The following is a 23,975-nucleotide window of genomic DNA, read 5'->3' on the forward strand; positions in this document are numbered from 1 at the left end:
GATTGGATGCTAAATGAGTTTCAAGGGTTAAGACAGCAGGGCTACCCTCTTTTGTAAAGAATATGCATAGGAAAATTAAGCTAGGAATGAATAGAAAGTGACAAAGATTCGCTTATAAACTGAGATAGGGATACAGTATGAAGCTGCGGACCTGGAATTAGCAGTAAAATGTCGATACGGAACTGTCCTGCAAATTTGAGCAAAAGTTGTTAGGACGATGGCGCCCGATGCCACGGTCCTCCGAAAAATCCGCGAAACGAAGGGGGATCTGTTCGTCTCTACACAAGGATTCCAGATCTTCAATCTCAGCCGCGTACCTACAACCTACACACAGAAAAGCGAAGATGATTGGGGGGTTAGGGATTAGGGGTTTGCCTTTAGGTCAAAACCCGGTTTTGGAATTAACCAAGAAATGAGCAAGAGCTGTAAATGTAAGTGACTATAAAAAAAGTACTAATACCTTGTTCTAAGGATGTTTGTATCCTTATGTGTGAAGGTTTAGATGTTTTAGTAGTATGTGATATGTGATCTCCTCTTCAATGGTTGAATCCTTGTCTTGAATGCAACACTTAGCCTTGAATGGAGACTTAGAAGGAATGCTTGAATGCTTGAATGCTTGAGTATAGTTTCCACGCCTTTTTCATCATGTATGTGTCCATTCTCCTTAAATGAGAGAGAAAAATGTAGTTTATATACTTGTCAATTAGGGCTAATAGACTGATTTTCCCGACCTTAGGCCGACCAGGAAAGTTAATTTCCAAATTGCAAACAAAAAGACCCGAGACCCCTTAGGAGACTGGGCCCAAAATAGGACCCAGGGACCAGGGCGCTGGGCGCCCTGGTCCTGAGGGACCAGGGCGCTGGGCGCCCTGGTCCTGAGGGACCAGGGCGTTGGGTGCTCTGGTCCCACCTCCCGGGACAGCAGGGTGCAAGGAGGTTCAGGCCAGGGTACTTGAAAAATGCATTTTTTGGTGTCGTGAGCAAGTTTCGGGGTCTCCATTCAGGTTGCGTGTTGCGTCGCCATCATGAAGACCAAAATGCAGTCAAAATTGCAAGTGTCGCAATTTTAGGACACTACATTTAGCCCCCACTTTAGCAGGAGTATGTATGCTCATACTTCCGGTAAAGTACAAGGAAACAACATTGAAAAACTTTCACCACATCAAGGAGGCAAGACACACCAAGCCCCCAGTGGACTAAGGATCTTACGACTTCGATTGACAAAGTAAAAGGGAAGATCACGAAGGAGAACCATGACTGTCAGTAGTAAGGTTCCCTCACTATGAGTCATGCAAGAAAGATATCAAGAATTTTCAAGGCAAAGCTAAATTTGCCAAGAAATTCTCAAGTATCTTGAAAAGATATGAATGGGATGTATGCCCCCCTACGTTAAAGCGATCGCACACGCCTCACCGGGGGTGATTGTTTTAACGTAGTGATACACATAAGAATGAGAAAGGAAAGGAGCACGTTATCGCAAGGATTTAGCCCCCAAGTGTGAGATAAGCCCAAGGATAATAGACACAAAACACAAAGCACGAGGTGACTTCGCTTTCCTTGGGGTCAGTATGCTGTATGATAAGTCATGTATATATCATATGTATGTATGCATAATTGTTCTTCATTCCCCAATCAAGGAAGGTCACCTAGAAGAAGGGAACACATGTGTCTTTTGAGTCAACATGAGAGAGATCGAGAGATCTCAATGCTTTGCATCGTCCTCAAGTAGACAACACTAAGGAAAACAAATAGAAGAATGAGAATAACATATAGAAGAAGTAACACAAGAGAGGAGGAGAGAATCTGCTATGCTAATGTAACTAGTCTAGCACGTCATCTACCCCCTGATCTTGCTGATCAATGTTTCGGGAAGGCAGGGAACACGCTAGAGGAGGAACATTCAACACAGCAGATGGAGCTATCACAAGATCCAAACAAGTGCTATGTTCATGTTCCGAGCCACATTGTTCTTGTCTAGGAGCTAGGATAAGTGCTTTAGAAAATTCATTAGATAAATGGTTATCAATATCAACAAGTTCATATTCACTATCAGAAGCAAGAGAAGTAATATTTTCATCATGAATAACATTTTCATCTATATCATCATCAAGATTTATAAAAATAGGATCTTTAACTCGCACAGGATCAAGACCATCATGCATCTTATGTTTAGGAGATTTAGGCTCAATGTCCGGCTGAGGAGAAAATGGAATAATGCTCGTTGAAGGTGTTTTTGGAGATGGCAAAGTTTGAGAAGCAGCTGCTTGAGCTCTAAGACGATGCTTTCGTCGGCGTTCATGTGCAGAATGATTTCGTCTAGTCTTAGTAGGAAGTGAAGAAGATTGAGGAGGAGGAATGTTCTCATCCCTATCACTTGGGTGTTTAGGTTGTGGTCTCTTAGGCTGGATAATAGGAGAAGAAGAAGGTCTCTTCTCTCTATAAAAGGAAGGAGGAGGAACTGCTCCATATAAAGGAGGAATTTTTGGTTTAGGAAGGAGACCAAGTCCATCATGACGAGGAGGGATAGGTCTACTTTTAGGAAGTTTATTAGATATAGACATAGTCACATCCATAGGGATGGGTTGGGAATCTTCTTGAGGAAAGACATTAGTTTTATCTTTCAAAGGAAGAACTTCCTTCTCAAGAATGATAGGAATGTCAAGTTTAGGTGTTCTAGGTTCACTTAAAGATAGGATCATATCTGTTTTCCACTTTTGATAAGATTTGAAAAGATGATCACTTCGCGAAGGAAGGGATTGGAATCGTTTAGGCCAAAAGTAATCAAGAGGAACACTAGAGATTCTTTCAGCTGGTTTAAAGAGGCTATGATTGACAGTAACAATTTCACCATTATGGGGAAATTTCAAACACTTATGAATAGGAGAAGCAATAGCTTTCATGGAAGATAGCCAAGGATAGCCAAGCTTCACACGAAATTGTTCGGAAGATGGAATAATAGCAAAGTTCACATCAAGGGATTTGTTATAGACCTCAATAGGCAATGTAATAGAACCAATTGCAGGAGAAGAAAATGCATCAAATAGTTTCACAATCACATCTGTTTTGTCATAAATCACTTGATTCAATTGCAAAGTAAAAAGAAATTCTTCAGTAATAACATTAACCATGCACGAAGGATCAATAAGCACTCCACGGCAAGGTGTATTCTTGACTTTTGCAACTATGTATAAAGGACCATTAGGTGCCCTAATGGTTTCATTGGAATCAAATGTGATGGAAGGTTCTTTAGGGTTTTCTTGCTGCTCTACAAAGTTAATCACATTTGGAGTCATAGACACAAGACCATCAGATGAAAGAGAGGAATCATTAGTCTCAACCGCATTAGAGGTATGAGAAGGTAATGGATCAGTGAAAATCTGAAGATTTTGGTTAGGAGGAACTACAGATGTGTTGCCTTTATCATTCACTCCAGAAACAAAAATAGTATTATTATCAATCAAATCTTGAATTTTACCCTTTAAAGAAAAACATTTTTCAGTATCATGCCCAGGCTGACGATGAAATTGACAAAAGGCTTTGTTATCAAAATAAGGTGAAGTAATCTTTGCAGGATCAATTTGTCTTATAGGAGGAAGAGTAAGCACATTTTGTTCCAATAATTTATTCATAATACTATGCAATGATTCATTCAAAGGAGTATACTTTCTTTCTTTCTTCAAAAATTTAGAAATAGGAGGCACGCCTGATGCTGCATTCACATTGTTGTTGATGATGTTTTCATTGAATTTGATGGAGTCTCTGTTCGGTTTAAACTTCCCAAATGGTTGTTGACTGCTATCACCCTTATCACTCGGAGCCATAGGATGTGATTGTTCCATTTGACTCACAGTCAGTTGATAATTGTGAAGAGTGGCACACAACTGTTGGAAAGAAGTAAACTCAGAAAACAGAAGTTTGTCTCGAATATCTTTTTGTAAATTAGAAATAAAGATTCTTTGAATATCATTGTCAGGCACTGGAAAAGAAATTTGAGCATACAAATGCTTATATCTACCAATGAAATCAGTCACTTTTTCTTTAACACCTTGTTTACAATGCATTAAATCAATCAAAGTAACTTTAGGACTTATATTGTTTTGAAATTGTTGAATGAAAGCATTTGCAAGTTGTTCGAAAGAAGTAATAGAATAGGAAGGCAACGAGCAATACCATTGTAGGGATTTGTCTCTTAATGTTCTCGTGAATAGTTTTGCAAGCAACCTTTGGTCATAAGCAAAATCAGTACAAATTGTTTGAAAAGTCTTAACATGTGTTAGAGGATCACCTTTACCATTATAAAGCTCCAAATGCGGAATTTCAACATGTTTAGGGGGAATAGCTCGAACAATGTCAAGAGAAAGTGGGCTCGCAACATCAAATGTGGGCACACTAAACTTAGATTGATTCATAGAGGCAATTTGTTGCTGTAAAGAAGAGACAGTTTGTGCAAGATTGTTAATGGTCACTTCAGTCGAAGAGTTCATATTAGATGTGTTAGATTGAGATGGAGGTGTTATGTTATTGAAAGAAGGTAAAGAGTAAGGTGGTGGGACCCTATGATAATTAGTCATAGGAGATGATTGGATAGGAGGAACACTACAAGGAGGAATGGAATGGTTAAATGAATTGCCCCCTTGCGTCATGTTCATTTGCGGAGATGTAATAGGAACACTCATTGAAGGAGTGAATGAAGAAGTCGGATTGAATGAAGGAAGAGGGTTAATTGAAAAGGAAGGATTGCCCCCATGACTAGTGATCACAGGAGGAATGTCTTGTGTAGAAGTAGCCATTATGTTTGATGTAAAGGTAGATATGCTAGCAATAGAAGTCATCAAAGGAATAGAATGATTGACTTGTGTAGGAGGTTGTGTATAACCTAAAGTTTCGGCACAGCTCTTCATAGGCATCACGTTCAAATCCACAATGTGTGAAATACCACGCAAAATATCAATTCCATCCTTATCACTTTGAAGCATACGTTTTAGACCCTCAATTAAAGGAAGAGCTTGACTATCAGGGTACTCATGAGACATCCATTGGTGAAAATCGTCAAATTGGTTATCCAATTTCAAAATTTGTTCTACAGAAACCTCATGGAGAGCTTCTTCATCATTAGGAGGATTAGAGGAACTACCCATGTCCTCGTTAAAAAGGCTATTCAAATTAGGTTCCATCTCCTGAGTAGTTAAACCTCGGAAAGACTTAATTCTACAGCTTCATCTAACGAGAATAGTGTAAGTAGGGCTTATTGTTGTAAAACTCATGCACTAGAGAAGGAGAGAAAATTTTGATTTTAGAGGTAGCAATTTTCAGTAAAATCAACCAATCTTCTGGATTTAAGCTGTTAAATGCAATCACAACAGTCTCCCAAAATTTCGGAAAAAATGTCCGGGACCGTGGGGCTCGGAGTGCAACACGGTCCTTGCAACTTTTTTCGAAATTTGCAGGGATGAAAGGTATGATGATTTTAAAGCCAATCTGAAAAAATTGAGTGATTTTACGATCTGTAGATAGGCCAAATTAAAGTTGCAATCTCAAAATTGAACCCTACCCAGATTGTCAAAAAATGCAAAATTTGAATTTTGAAAAAGAGAGGGAAACTGAAATTTTGAATTTTATGATTTTAGAGGGAATGTCAAAAGCAATGCAAGTTTTGAAATTCAAAAATTGACTCAATTTCACGCAAAATTCAATTTTGAAAGCGGAAATCAAAGTTGTTGTAATTAAGCACTTAATTTCAAAAGTCACAAAATGCAAGAATTTGAATAAAGCACTGAAATTTTTAATGAATGTTAACGCACTTTTCAGATTTAGGACAGTAAGAACACAATTTTGACACAAAATTTCAGTTTCAATGATTTTTGAATGTTTAAAAGCCTTAATCCAAGCAATTACAAGACCAACCTTGACTGTAATTTTGAAGGTGTTAAAATTGATAAAATCAGCCAAAATTCTGGATTTTAGCAGGAAAATACAGTAAGATCTTGCTCCCAAAATTTCGAAAAAAATGTCGGGGATGATGGCGCTCGGCGCCACGGTCCTCGCAACTTTTTTCCAAATTTTCAGGGATGAAAGATATTGTGATTTTATTGCGGAATCCAAAGTTACAGCTGATTTGGAGATGTTTTGATTAGTGAAATTGTCGAACAAAGGTTGAATCAAGAGGGTTTCAAAAATTAGGGTTTTGACACTTAACCACTTAATTTTCAAAATTAAAGCATAGATATGAATTGATAATTTGTAATAGAAGGACAGATCTGAAACAAGCATTAACAATTAAATATTTCACAAGTTTAATTACTAAAAAGAAATTTTAGGGTTTTTATGCAATCACCTCTAAAATTTTGCAAAAGATCAAACATGGAAATGTAATCAATTTTTTCAGATCTAAGCATGAAAAATCAGAAAGGATGTTCACGTCGGGTTCACCAAAATGTAAAGCGGAAAAATCGCGATCGAACCCTAGTTGCTCTCCCCTCTTCCAACTCCAAGGAGAGAGAAGGGAGGTTCGCTAGGATTCGATGGTTTTCACTTAGGGGGGAGACTTTACATTCAAAAGAGGGGTTGAAACCCACAAGATCCAATCCCACGCAATGCAATATTGGATGCTAAATGAGTTTCAAGGGTTAAGACAGCAAGGCTACCCTCTTTTGTAAAGAATGTGCATAGGAAAATTAAGCTAGGAATGCATAGAAAGTGACAAAGATTCGCTTATAAACTGAGATAGGGATACAGTATGAAGCTGCGGACCTAGAATTAGCAGTAAAATGTTGATACGGCGCTGTCCTACAAATTTGAGCAAAATTTGTCGGGACGATGGCGCCCGGCGCCACGGTCCTCCGAAAAATCCGTGAAACGAAGGGGGATCTGTTCGTCTCTACACAAGGATTCCAGATCTTCAATCTCAGCTGCGTACCTGCAACCTACACATAGAAAAGTGAAGACGATTGGGGGGTTAGGGATTAGGGGTTTGCCTTTAGGTCAAACCCCGGTTTTGGAATTAACCAAGAAATGAGCAAGAGCTGTAAATGTAAGTGACTGTAAAACAAGTACTAATACCTTGTTCTAAGGATGTTTGTATCCTTATGTGTGAAGGTTTAGATGTTGTATGTTGTATGTTGTAGTAGTATGTGATATGTGATCTCCTCTTCAATGGTTGAATCCTTGTCTTGAATGCAACACTTAGCCTTGAATGGAGACTTAGAAGGAATGCTTGAATGCTTGAATGCTTGAGTATAGTTTCCACGCCTTTTTCATCATGTATGTGTCCATTCTCCTCAAATGAGAGAGAAAAATGTAGTTTATATACTTGTCAATTAGGGCTGATAGACTGATTTTCCCGACCTTAGGCCGACCAGGAAAGTTAATTTCCAAATTACAAACAAAAAGACCCGAGACCCCTTAGGAGATCGGGCCCAAAATAGGACCCAGGGACCAGGGCGCTGGGCGCTCTGGTCCCACCTCCTGGGACAGCAGGGTGCAAGGAGGTTCAGGCCAGGGTACTTGAAAAATGCAGTTTTTGGTGTCGTGAGCAAGTTTCGGGGTCTCCATTCAGGTTGCGTGTTGTGTCGCCATCATGAAGACCGAAATGCAGTCGAAATTGCAAGTGTCGCAATTTTAGGACGCTACAGTTCCATAAATATCGCCGATTGTATTGGTGAGACTATCTGTTCATGCCACAAATATCATCGGTTCTCTAGCAAGCACACCGAATTCAACCATCTCTTTCTAAACTTGATGGATCCACATGTTAGCAAGCCAAACATGACAATGACTACGCGTGCTTATCCTTTTGAGTTCACATTCTTATCAATCACCATGATGATTTGCTACTAGTTGCTTCCTTTATATTGGTGAACCTGCTTCACTCAGCTCAAATACCAGTTGCTTCCTGTAAACTAGTCTCTACTCATTGGTGGAAGTCTTCAGTCTCTTGTTTCTTACCAATCCACTGTAGCCCTTTTTCGATCAGTTGTGATGACAATAGAACTGGTATTTTCCATCAATGACAACCTTTAAGTACCTCAAACTTCATCATGCTCACTATGATGCCAACAATCTCCCCCTTAGGCATTGGTGGAAAAACATCTAGTTGGATTGAAGTGGAATTCTTCCCCTACTTCGGTTCTCCCCCCGTTCTCTACCTTCTCTGCCTCTACCGGTACTACTCTATCTCTACCAGTGGTTCTCTACCTTCTCTTCCTCTATTAATACCTACCTATATAATTTTCCTCTATAGCCCTTCCTTCTCATATGTACAATCTATTATACATTCATTCTCCCCCTTTTTGCAACAATGACAAAGAATAAAGGAATCAAAGTATACAAAATAATTCATGAGAGTAATTCAAAAATGTCTTTGAAATTGACCTTAGCAACCTCCAAAGAAGATTCCCATGTAGGCTTCACCTGTTTCATAGTGAGAATTTTTCCATGCAGGTGAGTGACAAAATCCTCCATGCCATCCATTGTCTTGCAGTCAGGTGAACTGATGAGGCCTTCTTCTTATTTCACATTGCCTTGCAATAAATCAATGAAGGGGGAAAGATAGCACTGTATCTCTAGCATGTTTAAAGCTCATTTGTGTTGTTCCTCTTTTAACTTGTTGATTTCATGAGTCAACTATTTGACTTTTCCACTAAAAGTTGCTATTGAGTTTGTATGAGGATCAAAAGAACCTAGTAGATTTTGAATTTCCTTTTGAGTCTTTACTCTTTTATCTTCAAGATCTTTGATGAAATTGGGGAAGTTTGAGAATTTGACCAAGAATTGGCCAACTTCCTTTAAGATTGATTTCACCTCTTCAATGTTGGTAGAGAGAGCAAATTTACCAACTGATATTTGTTCCATTAATTGCTCACCTCTTCTCGTTTCATACTGCGTTGCTGCAACCTTCTCTAGATCGGTTGCCTCTGAACCGATTGCTTTGACAAGAGTGCCCAATTGATCGATGATAGGTGCATTCTCATCAACAACAATATCATGAATGAGATCAGATAAGATTGTCTTTCCAGTATTAAGAATTATTGCCTTCTTTTTCTTTGCTTTAAGTTTGGCCTTTTCAGCTTGAATTCTCAATCTTTTTGAAACTTTTATTAACTATTTGGGGCTCATCTTCTTGATATTAATTACTGTGTCTTCCCCTTCTTCCTCCTCTATTTATTCTTCTTCTTCTTCTTCTTCTTCAACTTCTACCTCAGAGCTGGCTAAGGTGGGGAGTTTAGCTTTCTTTTTGTTAGTTTCCTTTTCTAAAACTAACTTCCTCTTTACCAAAGGAGTGTCCACCATTGTTTTCTGACCTCCTTTAGGTTGATCGGATGAAGATTTTTCTATCTTCTTCTCTTGTTCTGGTTCCTTGGTTTCCCCTGGACCAATATCGGTTGTTTCTATTTCCTTCCTTTCTATTTTATTTTCCTTTGTTTCCTTCATCTCTTTGTTCTTCTTTTCTGCTTCCTTCTTTTCTTGTTCCTTCTCCTCTATTTCATCGACAAATGGTATTGTTGTATCTCATTTTGGGGTTTTCTCCCTCTGCACATTTTTCTGGCAAATGAGGTTCGTTGCAAGTAGTGTGTGTTGTGGGAATATTTATTGTCACCGGATGCCTTTGAGGTTTTTCCTCATAAGGGATGTCCTCAATTGTAACTTCATCTTCTCTGGGATGCTTAGTTTGATCGTTTCCCTTTGTCGGTGTATCATCAATATCAATAGTTTCAACAGTTGATTTTTGTTCAACTGGTGGCTATGAATCCTTTATTAGATTAGGAATATCTGACACAACATCACCTATGATCTTTTCAACAGTAAATACATCAAAATCATTAGTGGCGTCCTTGTCTTTTCCTTTTCTCGTTTCTTTAGTAGCTATATCTTGTCCTTGTTTCACTTCTTTTTCTATTTCCTCAGCTTCCTTTTGTTGGCTCAAAATTGTTTTCCACATGTCAACACCCTCATCATGCACACCTTGAATATCTCCTATGGCCACTCTACCTGTTTCGTTCCTTATTTTGAAATGTTGTACACATACTTCGACCACTAAAGATGCTTGATTATAATCCAATTCATGTTGCACTTTCATGAGTGCCTTTATTCCATGTTCCTTCTGAATTGTTAGGGCAGTTTTCCATCTCCCTTCAATGAGATTTTGTAAATTTGATGGAATTATTCCATGTAGTTCACTGGGAGTTTTGCAGAATTTATGTAGGTTCCAGATGAGTGCATCTTCAATTTTTCTTTTGTCTTCCTCATTGTAGAGGGGATACTTTCTCCCAACACCAGCTAAACCTCCATACTCTTTGATCCCATGGACCAATTCATCAACAATTGGAGCTACATTCCTACCACTTCTTCTGACTTCTTTAACTACCACATCAGATTGGGTGTTAGAGTTATCATCTTTCTTGGGATTCTTCTTATCCTTTGTGTAAATTTTCCTTTCATTCTTTTTCTTTCTTTCATATGTGACTCCTACCGGTCCACCCTTACCTTGGGAAGATGTAGGAATATTTGAGTCCTTCTCTTTCGTGTATGCTGCTAGTTTGCTGGATGCAACACCCTTGGATCTTGTCTTAGACATTTTCTTCTCTTCTTCTATTTTCTCTTCATCTTTTCTTGATTTTGCCTTTGTTTGTTCACTTGTACCGGTGGAAGCAGTGGCACCAGATGCTTCACCTCCATATTTCTTGTCTAAGGTGTCAATCATTTTCCTAACTTTCTTTTGAATGATAGGTTTCTTGAGTTCCTTCTTAATTTTGGAGCTTTCCTCCTCATAAGTTCCAAATCTATTAGCTTTCCTATCTATCCGTTTAGATAGTAACATGTTTGCAAATACTTTGGAAATGTTTGCCGTGATCTCATAACCCATAGTGGGTACCCAGAAAATTCTAGGTTCAATTGCTTGAATAATGCAACAATCAGTATCAACAAGAAAGCAAATAGTGTCCTTATACTTTTGAACTATACCAGTCAAGATTATTTCTCTTTAATGCAATCTAGTTTGGGATTATTTAAAATAACCCCACATTGTCTCTCCAAAATTATCACCTAAATCTCTAATCATTTCACCTATCTGAACTGTGATAGGTTTATCTGTAGACCACACTACATTGCCCTTACCAGGAAATAAATTTTGCATATAGAAGAAGATACATACTAGTATTGAACCATACTTGAATGATTTCTTTTTGTCCTCCTTAATTCGATCCATGTTCACCAGGAATTGACTTCTTAACATCTCACAAATGTCATATGTTGCATCCTCTTTAATGATCTAGTAAGCTACATGGATAGCACCGCTCGACACACTATTCATGTGGCTTGATTGGTACACTCTATAAGTTATCACTATGGATGCAAACCTCACTTCTGCATCCTCAATATGAGTGACTGTCATTGATCTCTTGTCATATCAGGATTGAGTCAACCGAGTGATCCCATCAGATGATATTTTCCTTTGGGTTAGTGATTCACCTATTTCGCTGAACCTTGTTACTCTTTGGACCACATCCTTTGTGATTTTGATTAGTGCTTCAGCTTCCAACCATACAAATTGGTCATGCACTCTAATTATCACATACCTAATCCAATCAGAATGGAATTGGTTAGGATTATCAACAACATATGAAAAACCCTTGGTCTTTAGATGTATATGTTATGTCTTCAATAGACCATTGTTGTAGAACCTTTTTAATTCATCTTGTATGAATTTTTCTCCAAGATCTTCAAGATTGTAGTGGATAAACGAACAGATATCTTCAACTAGTAACACATCAGAGGGAACGGATGATAGGGCACCGGTCATATTGATTTCTCTAGCATTCATAAGATGCAACTTGAACTCAGGTTGTGGTTCCTTAACTACCTCAATTAACACAGGAGTTGACACAGAAGATGCTATGATGAATTAGAACAAAATTCATAGATTGACTTCTTCTACCATTTCTGCTAGGGCTTCTGATCACTAGAACTTCACCACTTGATCTCCAAACTAAATTTGCATGTAATGCACTTAACAAATATAGAAAGCCTTTGATTCCACTAGGAGCTCACGAATGCACAAATGAAAGCAAGGTAAACAAAATGAGCTTTCATTTCCTTATTTATTTGTTAAGTTGTTTGATGTTCTTTTAAAATTGTTAAGTTGTATGTCCTCAAACTATAATATTTTATAATTTACCGGTGTTACTTCCCTACTCGTAACAATACTACCTTTAACAACTATAGTCTTAATAATTCACCGATGAATAATTATAAACAATATGCCAACTTTTATGCATCTAAATAAGAGTTACCTCACTTTGGTTTTGAGGAATCAACTATGATATTCCTTTTTTGTTTTAAAAGGCTCCCCCCGAGCATTGGTATGCTTAGTTTGAAGAAGAACTGTCATCATTAGTGGATGATGACTTAGTTTCAGAATGCTTCTCTCCTTCTTTTCTTGATTCCTTCTTAGTCCACGTCTTTTTCATTTCATTCTTCACTTCTTCAATTGTCTTATTTCCTTTCAAATCATTTGGTGCTTTCTTCTTGCCAAACTAGTTCATGTCTTTAGACCGGTGATAGGATTGGTTCTTGCACTCTCTGGCTAAATGATTGATCTTATGGTAAATGAAACATGCCATACCATTTGTTTTCCATGGTCCTGCATTGTTTGTCTGACCCAATCTCATCTTGCAATTTGCTGCAACATGACCAAAATTTTCACAAGTGGAACAAGTGGCATTGAGATGATTACTCCTATTAGGGCTAACCGGTTTGGGGGGAGATCTTGATTCATTTGTCTTGAAAATGCATTCTTTATCTTTGTGTCCATATTTATTGCATGTAAAGAAATATCCATTAAAAATTCTTCTACTAGACATGCTACTTGATCAAGATTTACATTCATAAGCAGTGTGTCCATACTTGTGACAGTTATAGGAATAACCATCAAAGGTAAATGACTTCTTGTGACTAACCGATCGATATTTATAGACATCAGACTTATGACCTGGTTTACGACAATAATTGCAAGAAGATTTAGAAAAATTCATACCTTTTATTCCTAATTTGTCCCTTTTATCATCCTCCATCTTCTTGGGATTAGATGATTCTCCTATTTCCTGTGGACCTGTACCGGAGTGGCCAAGATGGATTGTCACCTTTGTTCTCCTTGAAGATTTTAATTGTTCATCTATCTTCTCAAAGCTTTCATTAAATTTTCTCAGCTTTTTAATTTCTCTCATTTGTAGATTTCAACTCATTTTTGAGTTGTTCAATCTCCATCATCTTCTCCTTTTCCTCTGCTTTGACATGCAGATGCTCTTGCATGGCTGTGTTCTCTTGAGTAAGAATGCAGATTTCTTCATCCTTTTCAATGCTGATTGTATCATTCTCTCTTAGGGCTTCTTCAGTAAGCCTTTTGGCTCTTTCATCTTTTGACTGTGCTTCTTTTGCATTTCTCTTTTTTTCCTCTGCTATCCCATTGGCTCGTAATATTTCAGTCATTCTCAGGGCTTGACTTTAATGCTCTCTTTTTAGATTTTTGATTTCTTTAGTCTGCTTCTTGTTCTTTTCCATCAGCTCTAAGACTACGTCTTCTGCTTCCTCAGATCCTCTTTGTTCAGAGAGTTGATCTATGATATCTTGACCCTCATTAAGTTGTACAATGATTTCTTTCCTTTTAGCAAGTGATTTTTTCAGTCTATCCTTCAGCTGAGCAATCATCTCATTAGCTTCATCAAGATGCTTTTGATACCAGTGTTCTTCCATGATCTTTTCTTCAAGTTGTTAAACTTTTATTTAGAGGACCTATTCTTCGATACCAATTGTTGGTATTAACCGGTGACTAAGAGGGGGGTGAATCAGTAAAAATAGTATTTAAATAATAATATTCCAAACTGATCGGTCTGCAACTACCCTTTTTAAATTAAATTAAAACATTGCATTAATGATGAAGGTAAGAACATTAAAGGAAATAGATTTGCATGCATCAAATAAACATCACATAACACCAACAATTATATGTGGAAACCCTCGGTTAAAGGGAGAATATCACACCGGGGATAACCCACATTCTCTTTTACTACAATGAAAAGAGTGCTCGGTTAAGAGCTTACAATCCCATTCCTTCTGAGAACACAACCCTGTTAAAGATGACTAGTATCCTATTAAGACTACCTTATAATCTATTAGGATTCACCTTGCAAAAGGATTTTACACTTCCTTCATGGAGTGATCTTGTTAGGGTATTTTACAAACAAAACTAGTTAAGGTTCACCCTGTCAATGGATTTAATCTGTTGCAATGATTAGAGAGCAACAAATCATTGATCTGATGATGACACTTTTCTGTCAAATAGATCCACTCAGTATCTACTTCAATTTCTGCTTGGTGATGACTTCACCAATTCATTGAGGAACCCTTATGCCCTTACCTCATTCTTCACCTTACTCTAATTTTCAATCTCTTCTCACTCACAACTCCCACGACACACCCGCCAAAATCAAGATGAAAAACATGTATATAGCTATATTCAATCTTGGCACTAACTTTTCCTCCAAAATTCTAACTCAAAAAATTATTCTATGCACCAATCTGTTCATTCCATAAATCTCACTGATTGTATCGGTGAGACTATCCGTTCATGCCACAAATCTCGCCAGTTCTCTAGCAAGAACTCTGGCTTCAACTAGCTCTTTCTAAATTTGATGGATCCACATGTTAGCAAGACAAACATGCTGATGACTACGCATGCTTATCCTTTTCACTTCGCATGCTTATCAATCACCATTATGATCTGCTACTGGTTGCTTCCTTTATATTGGTGAACCTGCTTCACTCAACTCAACTACTAGTTTCTTCCTGTAAACTAGTCTCTACTCATCGGTGGAAGTCTTCAGTCTCTTGTTACTTACCAATCCACTGTAGGCCTTTTCCGATCGATTGTGATGACATTAGAGCTGATATTTTCCATCAATGACAACCTCTAAGTACCTCAAACTTCATCATGCTCACCATGATGCCAATAAAATATCTTTCCAAGCTTGGTTTTAGAAAAGGTAATGCTGATAGTAGCCTATATTACAAAATTGAGCATGATGACATACTGGTTATTGAAGTCTTTGTGGATGATATCATTTTTGGAGGAGAAGATAGTCTATGCATGAAATTTGTTGATGATATAAAAATGAATTTGAAATGTCTATGATTGGTGAGATGAAATTTTTCTTAGGTTTGCAAATTACTTAGACTGATAAAGGTATTTTCATTTGTCAAACTAAGTATGTGAAGGAGTTACTTAAGAAATTTGGACTTGATAATTCCAAACATGTCGATACTCCTATGATAACCAGTTGCAAATTGTCAAAGGATGATGAATCCCCTAAAGTGAATCCAAGTAGATACAAATCAATGATTGGTAGATTACTATACTTAACTCAAACTAGATCTGATATTATGAATGTTTTTTGTATTGCCTCTACATTTTAGTGAGATCCTAGATAAACTCATGATATTGTTTTTAAGAGGATAACTAGGTATTTGGCAGGTACAAAAGACCTTGGGTTATGGTATCCAAAGAATAATGACTTAAGATTATGTGCATATATAGATTATGATTGGGTTGGATATGTGGATGACATGAAGAGCACTACTAGTGATGCATTCTTTCTTGGGAAGAAGTTGGTTTCATGGTTTAGCAAGAAACAAACATGTACTTTATTATCTACTGTTGAAGCGGAATATGTAGTTGCTGCTACCAACTATACTAAGATTTTATAGATGAAACAAATGTTAAAAGATATAAGGGTAAGTTATGATGAGCCTATTGTTATTCACTGTGATAATACTATTGCTATTGATATGTCAAAAAATCTAGTATTTCATTCCAAATCAAAACATATTTTATAAGGAACAATTTCTTGAAGGAAAAGGTGGAAGCAAAGGAAGTCAAATTAGTTTATGTACCTACTAAGGAGCAGATTGCAAATATTCTAACTAAAACATTGCCTAAAGATACTTTTGAATATCTCAGAGATCAGTTGGGGGTTACCAACCCTCCAGAAGAGACTTAGAGATGAAGGAATGCATCAATTCGGTAAGCTTATCAGATATTTTCTTTGATCCAGGTTGATGAGATGATGCTACTACTCAGGGGGAGTAGTCAGTTGTTTGGTTTAGTATTTTTGATCTGGTATCCATCCTTTGTCACTGATGTCAAAGGGGGAGAGGTGGTATTCATGTGAAAACCAATCATATCTTTGAGGGAGATTGTTGGCATTCCTTGGCACTTGGATGTTTCTCACATTCAGTGTTGCCATCAATGCCAAAGGGGGAGATTGTTGGAAATATGATGGATTTGGTTAGGTGTTTTCATTGATGTCAACACTGTATCCCAGTTGGAGACTATCCCAGTTGGACCTATATCAGTTAGTCATGGTGATCATCTTGGTTTTGGCTATGATCCTGATTCGGTATGATCAGATCTCTGGAATCGGTTTTGGATCCTTAATTTGGATGGTTATATGCTTGCTATATTCTATTGATTCATGATTTGGTGCTTTGGTTGTTATCACTTTTGGTATTTACCGGTACCGGCTAGCTTCTAGCTTTCTCAGTTAGCTTTATCAGTAAGTGATATTTGGTGTTTTGGTCAGATGATCTTGGTCTGACTTATGGAATTGGTTTCTATCATGCTAAAGGTTCTTCATGATCATATTCCAAGTGTTTGGTGACTTTGCATTGGCTGATGTGTTGTTATGGTGGTCCTATTTGGATTCGATTAGACTTTTTGTGTTACTTCACTAAGGGTTTCTAGTGGCTAGTGAAGCATGTTGGATTTTGGTCTTAGCAAAATTTACGGTGGATGGAATTATTTGGTTACTTGTTCTAGGTCTGTGCTATGTAATGTAAATCATAATATTGGTTCGATGATACCATGTAATGTAATTTTTGTTATTATGGGTTTATGTGTTTTGGGTTTAGCTGACCTTGTTAATAAGGTTGATGATCTATATATATAGGTGACTTATTCATGTAATTTGGATATTGATGGGATGGATGGTTATTTCTACATTATCAGATGAAGGTTTATGTGTGAACAATTGATATATCATTTGGTGAAGGTTTTTGTATTGTAGGGTAGACATCTGTGCTTAACCAAAACTGTACCAAGCATTAGGAGATGCTACTTTCACAGTTCATTCTTTCCAGATTGTAGTCTGATGTTTTTGTAAGTCAATGAGACTTCCTTTTGTGATGAGCAGTGGGATCTAGTCTATTGGCCTTTTTTTAAGTGAAAACCCCATTGCAATTGTTCACAATACTATTGCAAAGTACTCATCTGATTGTGGGTAGGGTTTCCCATCGTGGTTTTTCCATTTGTCGGGTTTTCCACATCAAAATATTGGTGTTGTGTGTACTGAGATTTCATGTTCTATTCTTCATTGTGTTTGTTCCTTTGTGCTTTGTTTCAATGGTTTTGATATTTATTATGTTCTAATTTTTTATGGTAAACTGATTCACCCCCCCTCTTAGTTTACTCTTGGTATCAGATCTGTTTAACACCACCTGCTCAACCTATGCAACTTGAAGCCATTTTGGACTCAAGAGTAGTGAAGAGGACAAGAAGTAAAGTTTACAAGAAGCACCTAGTCAAGTGGCTAGGACTACCAAATGAAGATGCCACCTGGATGTTAGAGGAGGATATAGCACAACATGGGGTCTTTGTTGCAGATCTCATTTCATCAGGAGCATTAAATTTTTCCTCTCCGGGTGTACGGTACAGGAGCACCTAGAGTTTTGTCAATATATCAATCAAATGTTTGAGCCTTAGGAGTTAGGGGTCATGTCATTTTAATTCAATAAGGTCTATGGAGACCATTTGTAATTCCCGTTCATGTTTTCTGGTCTGTTTTTCAAAGTTGCAACCATATTTACAAGTCTGTAAAAATATGTCAATGTTGTCATAGGGATAAGTTATGCCGATAAAGTGTCTTTGTTGTAAAAAAGTTGTCTATGTTGTCATCGAGATAGTTATCCCAATAAAAGGGGTCATTAGGATAGTTCCTTCTATCAGGATTGGCAAATATGGTTTAGCCGACTATGGAAGGTTATCGTGATAGTTGTCCAACTGCCTCGTTTGAAAGAGCTATGCCGATGCAGGGTCATCGGGGTAAGTTTACCTTATTAGAGTTACACAAAAAGGTTATTCTATTGATAGTATCTATTCTGATGGATGAATAAAGACTTCAGTTTGGGATTGCTATACCAACATCAGTGTCCGATAGGGTCTTATCAGTTCAGGATTATTATTCTAATGTATGTGTTTAAATTTAATCTTTCAAATGTGGAAGTCGATTAGTCATGCAGTCCAACAGTAATGACGGGAAAACACAAATTGGGTATAAATTGTTTAGCAATTTTGGAAAACCGATTCTGAAGGGTGAAATATAAAAATTTTGAATTTGAATCTGATTTTGTAACATAGTTTGAAAGTTTTGAAATCACTGGCATCGTATTGGAAGTTCATTTCATTTTTTTCTGTAATTAATCTATTTTCTGTACTTACATGTCATCGTATGAATTCAAATTGGTTGGTCTATTATATGTATGGTTAAGCACTAAATTACCTTCCATTTTTTGGTGATCTGAGTTTCAAATTCATTACAAAGTGGAAGCTTAGTCATTTCCACACAAAGACCTAGTTAGCAGGGTAACTAGGGTTTTAACCTTGTTTTGACAATTCTCCCTCTCTGTATTGCATCACACACTTTAGCAGGAGTATGAACTTATGCTCATACTCTTGGTAAAGTAAAGAGAAGAAAAGAAATACTTTCATCAAGACATTAAAGAGACAAGACAACACTAAGCTTGGGAAGGCGGTAGCCCTTGAGACTTAGTATCTTATCAATCTAACATATTAAGATAAAAGGAGACATATGATCAAGATAGATAACACAAACATGGATCATGCAAAAACAAACAGGTATGGCATCTAGGACTAGTAAGATCCTACAAAATTATTAGGAGACATAAGAAAAGGCATGACCTCTAGGACTAGTAATAATTTTTAGATACTTACTATGATTCATGTTACAAAGGGAGTCACATAGCAAATTGTATTATGCTAGGTGACTCATGCTAAGCTAGCGTTCTCATATACTTGTCTGGAAAGTTGTTTTATTGTAGGTGAGTTTCAAACCAATGAAGATGTCATGTCAAATTAGATCTAAATAAAAAATTAGAAGTGATGCAAATGTAAGAAGAGTTAGGATCACCAAATGTAATGGGTTGGAAATAAGGATCCACTAATTTAGCTATGTCAACAAGTAACTATCCCAGTTCAAATCTATTAACATTAAAGGTGAATAAAATCAATATATTCAATTTCGAGTCTTTGGTGAAGAGGGCTAAATGTAGATTGGATTCCACTCTCCTTGATTGAGTTGAAAAAAAGAAATTAAAATGATATGAATTTAATATAAGATGTAGGGTTAGAGATACGGAATTGATAATAATCAACATGCATAGATAGTTTCAGATTAGATATATAGTCATAAAGTATAGATCTAGAAGTAGGTAGTATAAAGGAACTTTTGTTTGAAATTTGGACTCATAAATGTGAGACAATTGTTTTTGGGTGCCACTATACAAGAGTGCTAGATGGAGGCAACCAATATGTTTTAGGGACCAGGTTACTATTCTGAGGTTTTCCCAAAATTTCTTTAGAAAAGTGTCAGAAGGTGGTGTACAATCAACCTTGTCCTCAATTTTTCACCTTTGGAAATGCTAGTTCTATGCATCTCTATCTACTCTTTCTGAATCTATATTCTCTTTGTGTAGATCTTGTCACCTGCATATACAATGAAGGAAAATGGTTTTGTAGGGGTTTGCCTAGGTCAAACCTCGGGTTAGAATTGACACTTGAAAAAAATTGATAAATTAAAAGGAAAGGTCTAATATAGAATAGTAGAAATTATATCTCAAGATTTTTGTAGTTGAAAATTTATTATGATGCAATGCTCTTTGAATGTGACTCACAAGTGTTGATGCAATAAGATGACATGACATGAAAAGACAATTGAAATCAATCATGAACACATTCTTGCACAAAGATTGTTGTAACTTGTTGCTCCATAATGCTTAGATATGAATGAATTTGCCAATAATTCTTACCCTTGAATGATGAAATGGATGTAAGTGGATGTAGGATACTTGAAGATGAGACATGAAAATGAATTGAAAGGATGCTCTTATATAGGGTTCTTAAGGTATTTTATAAATTAGGTTGATCTCCAACTGTCATATTTAAGTAACAGAATTAGGAACCATTTGGAGAGAAATGGGTACCAACATATTAAAAATTGGGTCTAGACTAGAGGGATAAGTGCGCTCAAATGCCCTTGTCCACCTAGAATAGGGTGAAATAGGTGTGAATCAGGTGCAGTCAATCCTAGGACAAAGGTTTAGATAACCATGTAAACATATGACTTTAATGTTATAATATGAATGACAAAAATACACTTTGATAAGAGCTAGGAGGAAAATCACTAAGGTAAGGGCACAAAATGTTGTGTTAAATTCTAAGGGGTTATAATTTTGGATGCTGCACTTGCTAACTAGAATGATGTTGGAGATCCATTCTAGATAGTCAATTGGTTGAATGAATCTAACATAAGGATATTTTGAAGTTACTATTTACTAGAAGGGATATTTGGGGATGCATATTTATAATATTTTGTCATACTAGTCTGACATGAAGCCATATTAAAAAATTATGAAAAATTAAGGATGGTTCCAACCTAGACATATTAGTATAGGATCATGAAAATATATCAAGATGATCTTGAAGTACTATAAAGATATATTTCATATCTAAAGATCTAGAGCAAGAGTTTATTTTGTGAACATAGGTTTGTGATGTATACCCAAATTAAAGTTTATAATAGCTTCATCAAGAAGAGGTGATCCATCTTGGAGGGATATAATTGTAAATAGATGATGGAATTGAGATATGTCTTATTGTTGGTTTCATGTAAATGCATCATTAAGAGTAATAAGGTTTATATGTTACCTAAATTATGAAAATGATCTTAATAGGATCTCAAAGCCACTCTTATGATTTTTTTAAGGTATGTGTTCATGAGAGTGTATGAGCTCAAGGATAGCCTTACCATAGCACAAAGTGTCTAAAGTACTAGCAAGGTTTCATTGGTCCTAGTTGATAAGGTTTGGGTGGTGATTGTGGAAGGTTGTGACTCTTTTGAGGGTGGTGATTGTGAAAGGTTGTGACTCTTTTGAAGGGTAGACATGTTGAAGGGGTGTGACATCTCCCTCACAATGGAAGATATAAAGGGAAGAAGGTCTCATTTGAGGAGGAAAAAAAAAACAATACTCTTATGCTCTATGCAGACTAATAAGTAGACCCAAAATTATAGAAATCAAAACAAATTAATAGAAACTGGATTAACATTGGAAAATGATGTAACTGGATCAACACGATCTTTACCAATTTAGAAGTAGATTGATCATCAATAGAGATAATTTCCCTTATCAGGTATTATTAAATACTCATATAAAGTTTGTGTGGTATGTAGGATTAACTCTTTAACACATCTATGCATAATGTTAATTATATGTGAAATAGTTAGATTACTTATACCTAGGAATGCTAGTATATATATGCATTGCGTGTCAAACTATTTTATCAATATAATTATATGTAATTTAATATATATATTTTAAAAAATTCATAAATTATTGATAAGATATGAATACTATATACCTATATTAATTGGCTATGCTAGGGTAGGAAAGAAGTGCAAGGAGGGAGAAGAGTGAAAGACTCCTCACTAGGTATGTCACCTTGTAAGGATGGTTAAGGACCATTGGTTAAGGACCATGTGAGGCCAAGGAGGATAAGGTCCTTACCTTGGTCCAAGGGTTGAGTCAAGGGCACCCTATTGAAATTTTCCCTCCAAGCCCAATATGGGGTAGTTATTAAAGTAGACAAGAAAGGGGTCCTCGGTCATAAGGGGAGAGCAAAATAGCATGATGTAGGGGAATAATGTTGTGGTCATCTTCTAGGTACACCACCTCATGGTATATGACCGAGGAGTCCCATGGGGCCAAAGGGGTACAAAGGGTATTGCCTTTGGGCTTAAAAAGGATGGACTTCTATCAAAAATCTATTTTGAATGCTCCACATGCTCTCTATCATGGTAAATGAATGCATTAAGAATTTTCAATCATGGAAGTAGGATAGAAGTGGCAAAATTGAGGGGAATAGTTATAAGACACCTCACTAGGTACTCCACCTCATAAGGATGGCATGAACCACATGGGGTGAAGAGGTATGGTATATCCACTCTTGGGCCTAGGGTAGAGGATCTCTAGGGTACCCTATTAAGTCATCCTATCTTAGCTCTTCTATGCTTGATCCTTCTCAAACTGATTTAAGAAATCTTATGTTTACATCTATATTTCTAATATATGCTAGATGATTCCTAATTATAGATATGTACTTTATGAATTATGATTGTGAATGGTTCCTAAATTGTTTGCAGGGACTCAATGAATGTAAAAAGGAATTCTCTAACCGCACTCATTTATTTGGAAATTGAAAATGAGAGAAAATTTAGGCCATTCCCAATTAGGGGACATTACAAATGGTATCTAAGCATGATCTTTCCAACTTACAGGGTAAAGATAAATTAATGGATGCATTTTAGTCAATGAGAAGGAATCTAAAAATATGTGAATTTGTGTGTATGCTTTGTGTTTGCATATATCTGTGTGTATTCTTTGTTTTTGGTTCATACCTAATGTGTTTCTAGCATATTTACTTCATGAATATCTATGATTACTGTAAACATATTTCTAGCATCATGAGATTTCTATTTTTGGATGATCTAGAATATGAGAGTCACTAGAGTGAACCAAAAAAAGATATACATTTCTTGAGGACAAGCAATTTTGGGAAGGGCAGACTATAATGTCTCCACTTTAAAATAGGATTTAACAATAAATAAAAATAATAAAATTAAAATACAAAAGAATAAAAAATAACATTTAAATTATAATATAAAATTAAATATAACTAAAATTTAACTAAGTTAATGAATGGTCAAAAGGTATGAAATGAAAAGTTGTGACTCCCTCGAACATGATATACAAAAGGGAGAAGAGAACCTCATTTGAGAGGAGAAGGAGGAGAAAAGAAAGAAGGAAGCATGCCACTCAATGAAGAGTTAGTGGAAGATGGAAGGAATGAAAAGTAAATAAGGAAGTGAGTCTTCTAATACATGACAAAAATTATGAAAGACTATGACTCTTTTGAAGGGTTGTGATCATGAAAGGTTGTGACACTTTCAAAGGTAAGGCATTTTGAAGGGATGTGACTTCTCCCTTACAATGATAGATATAAAGGGAAGAAGTTATCATTTGAGGAAAGGAAAAAAAATGCTCTTTTTCTCTTTGTAGGCTAATAAGCAGATAAAAAATTATAGAAATCAAAACAAATAAACAACTGGATTAACAAGATCTTTACCAATGTTTGTAGCAGTAGATCAATCATTAATGAAGATACTTGCCCATACCAGGTCTGATTAAATAGTCATATATCAATTTTGTGTGGGGATTACCTTCTTAACACATCTATTTGTTATGTTAGTTATATGGGAAATAGTTAGATTAGTTATGTCTACGAATGTGAGTATATATATGCATTGCATGTAGAATTTGTTTATCAATATAATTATATGCGATTGAATATATATATATATATATATATACATATATATATGTATATATACATATATATATATACATATATACATATATACATATATATATATACATATATATATACATATATATATATATACATATATATATATATGTATATATATATATGTATATATATATATATATGTATATATATATATATGTATATATATATATATATATATGTATATATATAATACTATATACATATTAGT

The sequence above is a fragment of the Cryptomeria japonica genome, chromosome 4 (genome assembly GCF_030272615.1).
Source record: "Cryptomeria japonica chromosome 4, Sugi_1.0, whole genome shotgun sequence".
NCBI classification, from domain to species: Eukaryota; Viridiplantae; Streptophyta; class Pinopsida; order Cupressales; family Cupressaceae; genus Cryptomeria; species Cryptomeria japonica.